A 6,721-nucleotide genomic window follows, 5' to 3' on the forward strand; every position below is an offset into this window, starting at 1 on the left:
AAGTTGTACAGCTGATAGTGGATGAGCAGAATCCATGCCCAGGGGTGGCTGTCTCCCAGGCCTGTGGCCTATCACAGTCCAGCAGGGTGATTTGGGGGCCAGGCATGAGAAGAGAGCTGTCAGAGATGAGGAAGCAGACAACTGCAGGTGGCAGCCTTCCTGCTGCGAGGCAGTGGGTGCAGTGAAAACTGCTTCAAGGCCTGGAAACAGAGTGCCTGGCTTCAAATGTTGGTTGTGTCACTGGGTGTGGAGGTAGCTGAGTAAGCCACAAGAACCTCTGTCTTTGTCAGAGCCTTCTTGTTCTTGTCACTGAAAGGCAACTCAAACCAACCTAAGCAAGGAAGGATATTTGCTAAGAGGTAACAACTATATCCAATGAAGGCATCAACACCTAGTTGTCCAGAAAAGCAGGAACCAGAGCACCCCGAGGAAATGTGTGTGCCAGCCTCCAGCCTCGGGTTTTTGTATATGTGTGTTTCTTTCTTCTCGAGAACCATCAACAATATGACTCGGCTCCAGTCATCCTCTTTCTTGGTGTTTCCAGTTCAAATTTAAAATAGCATGTAATAGGGCCAGCAGGTGGTATGGTGGTTAAGGCGCCAGACTCCCACATGGGCAACCACAGTTTGGGCTCTGGACCCAATAACTTGAAAATCAAACCAGGTGTGTGCATGCATGCCCTAAATCCTGAGAGGAGAGTGGAGGAGAAGGGATGATGTCATGGCCATACCCCCCCGGGGGGATGATTTCTTGTTTTCTCTCTCACTCTCTTTCTCTGTTGAGCATGTGTGCCCTATGGCAAAACCAAAAAAAAAAAAAAAAAAAAAAAAGAAAGTTGGCAGTTGGGGAACACCACGGGCTATGGAGAAGCAGTGAATTTTGTTTACTAGAGACTGCTTGAGTTTCCATTTCCTCCTTAGCTAAATAACAGCCAAAGAGAGCTCTTCCCAAAAACTGCACAAGGTCGCTGGGGAGACTGAAGGCATGCAGGCAGAAAGAGGCTTCCGTAAGAAGTCAGCTCCACATGACTGCTGGTGGCTGCCAGGAGGGCTCTGACCTAGAGAACTGTTAGCAAGCATACTCCTTGGCCAGTCTGGGAGGCAGGGCTGGATGGCCACAGTGGCCGCTCACACACTTCTCTATGTCGTCCCTGGTCCCACCACAGTACCCGCTAGGCTTCTTCCTCATCTCTGCCTTGTCTCTGTACTGGGTGAGGGACAAATGGCCCCTCTTGACTCCTTTTACCCATTTCACTCCTGGAGCTTGAGAAGATAAATTATCTGATTGGTAGAAGGGAGAATTAACTATACAAGCTCAGCTGCTCTCCTGTCCCGGTGCCTTTTTTGTTTTCTAACTTATCTATTTATTCTGTAAGAGACAGAGAGAGGCAGAAAAGCAGGGTCAGGCACCCTAGTAGGGGCCTTGCACCATGATCCTCCACTCAGTCTTCACCAGCCTTGGTCATGGGATTCGTGGGACCTAGTAGTGTTAATCCAGATGGATCCATTGCATTACCCCTGTACCTCCTTCCCTCTACTCTTTGAGAGCCTGTTGTCCTGGCTTCCGCCCCTGAGTGGGAAGGAAGGTGGCTGTGGCAGTGAGGACCAGGACTGGGCAGGTGCTTTCAGTCCTGTGGCTCAGAATAAGGAAATGCGCTTACCTGCGGATCTGCCCGTCACTAATCTTTAGCAGCAAAGAAGGTGCCACTTGGGCCCAGTGGCCTGCCTCTTTGGTGTTCTCACTTAGGTGAGCTTGTTGCTGAGCCTGTCACATACCCCAACGTTCATTGGGAGCTGATCAAAGCCACTGGGATCGGAAACAGCTGAAACTTCCGCCAAGCTACCCATTTTTCACAACCCGTTAATTTTTTCCCAGCAAAAAGAGTGGGAAAACAGCTTGAGAGAAACCACCCAGTAGGTTACATCACCCTGCAGGCTCGCTGGCAGTTTGGTTGTGTTAATGCATATGGCGTTTGGATTAAGGCTCAGGGCCACCCATTTCTCGGTCCTGATAGATGCACAGTTGACAGGGCTCCCTGGTTCTGCTGAGTATTATCTCAACACACACAAGGCACCCATTTGCCTGTTGCACGCTGGCCATATTTTCTTTGTTTCAGAACACGTCAGTCTACCCAGGGCACTTTCCATCAGAAAAAACCTTCCCAGGAGCAGTAGGTGGAGCTTTTACAGTTTGGCAGTGTTTATACAGGACTGGGCTTGGGGTGGCTACAGGGAAGTGAAAACCTAAACTTCGTTTTTGTTCCTAGCTCTTATTTACTTGAAATAAGTGGCCTGCCGCCTTCGAAATTAGAGTGTCCAACACAGAGGCGCATGGAAGGGAAAGTTGGGGTTTGAGCTCCAGCAAATCCATACTCTTACTAGGGCCTGTCTTCAAAGTTGTTTGTTAACTTTAAGCTTAAATTTACAACTGTTGCTTTATGAGTTTTTGCAAACATGTAAGATGTGGTTTGCAAACAGCTTGGAAATCTGTTCAAGAATAGAAGTGAAGCAGATCTTTCTTGCTGAACATTCAGTCTATCTGAGTAATAATACTAGGTGCTTTCACAGATAATGTTCTATTTACTGTCCACAATGACACCATGGATTGAATATCATTCCTCTATTTTAATGGTAAAAAAAAAACGGAGGCTCAAGCTTGTTGTGTACTATGGCTACAGCTTTTGAATAATGCAAGAACTGGGAATGGAGACTCAAAATGTCTAGGGCCAGGAGCAGAATGAGACTTTTTTATTGGGGGGGGATATAAAAAAAAAAGGATTGCCTGAAGAAAAATATTTAGGGGCCAGCAAATGGTGTTGATGGTAATGTGGCTGGATCCCACATAGCTGACTGTGAGGTTCGAGTTCTGGACCTGGAGGCTTGAAAATCACACTGGGCATGTATGCATACGTGCTTAAAATCTAAAATCCCAAGAGACTGGAGGAAAAGGTGTGTGGCGTGGCCATCCCCCTGGGGGGCTGATTTCCCCCTCTCTCTCCCCCTCTGTCTCTGTTCAATGAGTACACACATCCTGTAGCGAAACTTAAAAAAAAAAAAAATTGCATTGCAGATATACCCTGAGTAAACCAATGTGTCCAGAACCTCTACTTTCCCAAGTGAGATGCTCGACCAGCTGTGCAAGACTCAGAAAGTGTATTTTGAAAAATCTGCTTCATGGTGTCTCAGCGGCTGCTCTTGTGGAACCAAGGCTGAGGATCTCTACTGGAGAAAATCGCAGGCCTTGTGTGTTCTGTCTCTCCTCTGAGAGGATAGCAGGGACTTCTCTAAGTGCTGCCTTCCCATGCCAGGGCAAATGCTGGAGCATGCCATCCCCTGCAGTCAAAGGAGGACAGGGGTTTGTATTTGACCCACTTCTGAAAAATCCTGTGGGCAGGTGGCTGGGCGAAGCAGCCTAAGGTCGCCGAATGGAGAGGTTTGCAGGGGCAGCAGACTACATCCCAGTGGGGACTAGAGCCACCTGCTGGGGAGCAGTCAGAGGGATTCAGCTTGGGGTCATTTGGACTCCACCCAGAGAACACTCTGGAGAGGTAATGTGATGCTGATCGATGGAGTGAATGGACAGATTCCCACAGCCTCCTGAGGAAATATAATCAGTCAGGCAGACCGGAAGTTCTCCACATTAGGAAGCTGCAATCACAAGGGACAACTCAGGACCCACGGAAACATTCCACAGGAGAAAGAAGCAGCTTCGAGAATCTTGACCCAGTAGAGACACTGGCACACATTTTAACCCCTGGGGTCAGAGACATCAATCCCCAGCTGCCCTTGCAGTTCCATGGGACCACAGACTAAGTTACAGCCAGTGGAGTGTGGGCAGGAGTGGTATGAGAGATGCCTTCTCACCTGGCCTTAAAGCACATCCCACAAGATCCTCCATGCTTTTTCCTCCTCCACCAACAGCAGAGTCCAATGATGCCCTGAAAGGAGAAAAGCCACAGGCTGGAAGAAGCAGGAGTTTTGAGTGACTTGTATAGAGCAGAGTCTTGCCTCTCCACTCCCCTCCAATACATGTTGCCTGTGACATGGGTGAGAAATACACTTTCACTGTTAAGACTCTCATTTATTACAGCTAGTATAAATCAGACTAGTACACCCTAACACTACCCCTGCCAGATTCTGTCTGACACACAGCTTCAGCCTTTCCTGACCCTTCTCTCTCTCCCCCAGCACTCCTTCCACATGGCTGACTGAGACATTCAAGTCCAGGACCTGGCAGCTCAAAAAACACCCTGGGTGCACATGCATGCATGCCCCAAATCCCAATAAAAGAATGGGGGGAGAAGGGATTGCAGTGTAGCTACCTCCCCTGGGGTTGCTTCCTCATTTTTCTCCTCCTTTCTCTTTGTCTCTCTCTAGTGAGCACATGTGTCTATAGCAAAATTTTAAAAATGTTGCATTCAATTATTATTTATCTTGATTACGGAATTTTGGGGGGACCCCTATATTTAGTGTACAAGGCTAGTTCCTCATTTTCTTCACCTAGATCCTGGCTCTGCCTGATAGGTCTACCAAATTCTTAATTCTCACCACAGCCCACCCCTAACCTCAGACGTGTTCGTCATTCATCTCGGTAAATTCATCTCATTCTCCCAGTTGCTCAGGTCAGGCCACATTCTTGAATCATCCTTGATTCCTTGTTTTCTCTCATATTCTATGTCTAATCCATCAGTAGATCAATCTTATCAGCTCTACCTTCAGGATTACCCACAGCCTGACCATTTTTCTCCACTTCTACCATGACCTGCACTGTCTAAGCCACCATCGTCTCTCAGCTATATCATTGCAAAAGTTTCCTAATTGGTTATTACTACCTAGTGGCTTCTCATGTCACTCCTGTCACTTCTGATGTCACAGAAAAGCTCCAAAGCCATTCTGTATACTGCCATGCCCCAGCACTCACCCACTCCACCACCTCTCTGACTTCAGCTCCTATTCCATTTCCATTTCTCCTCCTCCATGCCCCAAGTGCACTGCCCTCCTTACTGGTTCACGGCTCCTCCAACATGCCAAGCTGCGCCTGCCCTTGGGGCTCTGTGCTTAAGTTTATGTCCCTCTCCTGCAAAGAGTTCCTACAGGTGCCTTCATGGCTGTCATTTTATTTTATCCAAATCTCAATCACTTCATGAAAAAGGTCTTCCTGACCACCATTTCTAAAACAATACGGTCTTCCACCTCCCACCCCATTCTCTCCACTTCATTACCTGGCTTACCTCCATCACATGACCAATGATCACCCCATGCAGTATATTCATTCATATGTTTGCTTATTTTTGTCTGTCATCTCCTACTAGAATGTAAACTCCATGAAGGCATGTATTTCCAAACTTTAGGACAAGATCTGGTTGGGATATATCTTGGAGCTAATATATTCAAATTTGATTCCTACCCTAAAAGGCAGTTAAATGTGTTATCCTTGAACACAAGTTCAGACTCCTTCATCGAGCTCCTTACCTGCTTTTGATGTAATACTCCACTGGTTGAGCACTCCTGGGGTGATGTTTCGTTTTGTTTCTTGCTACCTGCATGTCCTGTTCATGTGTGTGAATTCCCGATGTTTCTCTGTAAACAAAATCAGATCTTCTTGGTTCAATCTCTCTCTCTTGTTAGCACTGCTTCTGACAGTTAATAAAAATATGTTAATGATTTTTCTCATTAAATCAGGGAGATGTTGTACAAAGTAAACTGACAGGTGGCTGAAAGTCACCCTGAAGAATCACACTGGTTGGCACCCCATGAGATAGAGGTCAAAATGATTTAATTAATTCTTATTATGTGCATGAAAACATCTTCGAGCTTGTTTATATTGCTTGTTGATTACTCCACTGAGCCTTGTTGCTAACACGCAGGGGAAAAATAAATATAATTCAAAGTCACCTTTAGTCTTTACCAAAGAGAAAATGATTCACCAAAAATAAAAATAAAGTTCAAAAGGAAGAAATAAGATCATCTGGGGGGAGATGAATGGCTGTAACTCAGACTGTGGAAGACTTCACCATACACTAGACAGACAAGGCCAGCCATGTTAGCACAGCCCGTGGCCGGACCTAGTACTAAAGAAAGCTGGCCAGTGGCATTCACTGGACACTTACCATGAGACAGGTACTGTCAGATATTTTTTCTTTGTTAGAGGATACATGCACTCATTGCAGGGAGACAGAGAGAGAGAGAGAGAGAGAGAGAGAGAGAGAGAGAGAGAGAGAGGGGGATGGCCACGATAGGTGAGAAATCCCCCCCCATGGGGGGATGGCCAAGTCATAATCCCTTCTTCTCCACTCTCCTCTTGGGATTTTAGCCATGCATGCACATGCATATATGCATGCACCAGGTCTATGTTTTTCAAACTACTGGGTCCAGGACTCTAAGTGCTCTGTCAGCCTCGCCACCTGCTGGCCCCCACATTTGGCCTTTCAGAGTGGACTAGGAATCCAATGTTGGCCTCCCAAGTGGCCTCAGCCCACCTAGTTGCAGAGTCCACCAGTCCAAACTACTGTGACTAGGCCAACATTTAACAACCTTTTAGTTTATTTACTATGTCCTCCATGAGTAAGAGAGACAAACGGCACCCCCGACAGGGTCCTGACACCACGATCTACCCCCAACCCGCCAGGATGACAGGCACAGGTCTAGGTCTTCCTAGTATACTCAGAGAGGTCTCCAGAGGTGAGCCCGGAACCCCATCATGTGGGTCAGCGCACCCCCCC

General features: G+C 47.1%; 1 pseudogene; it reads right to left on the reverse strand.

Moving 5' to 3' along the window:
• Positions 1 to 221: 221 nt before the first annotated feature.
• The window catches only part of LOC102476909 (flap endonuclease GEN homolog 1-like), a 23,291-nt pseudogene continuing 16,791 nt past the window's right edge, over positions 222 to 6,721 (reverse strand).

The sequence above is a fragment of the Tupaia chinensis genome, unplaced genomic scaffold (assembly GCF_000334495.1).
Source record: "Tupaia chinensis unplaced genomic scaffold, TupChi_1.0 Scaffold000426_1, whole genome shotgun sequence".
NCBI classification, from domain to species: domain Eukaryota; kingdom Metazoa; phylum Chordata; class Mammalia; order Scandentia; family Tupaiidae; genus Tupaia; species Tupaia belangeri.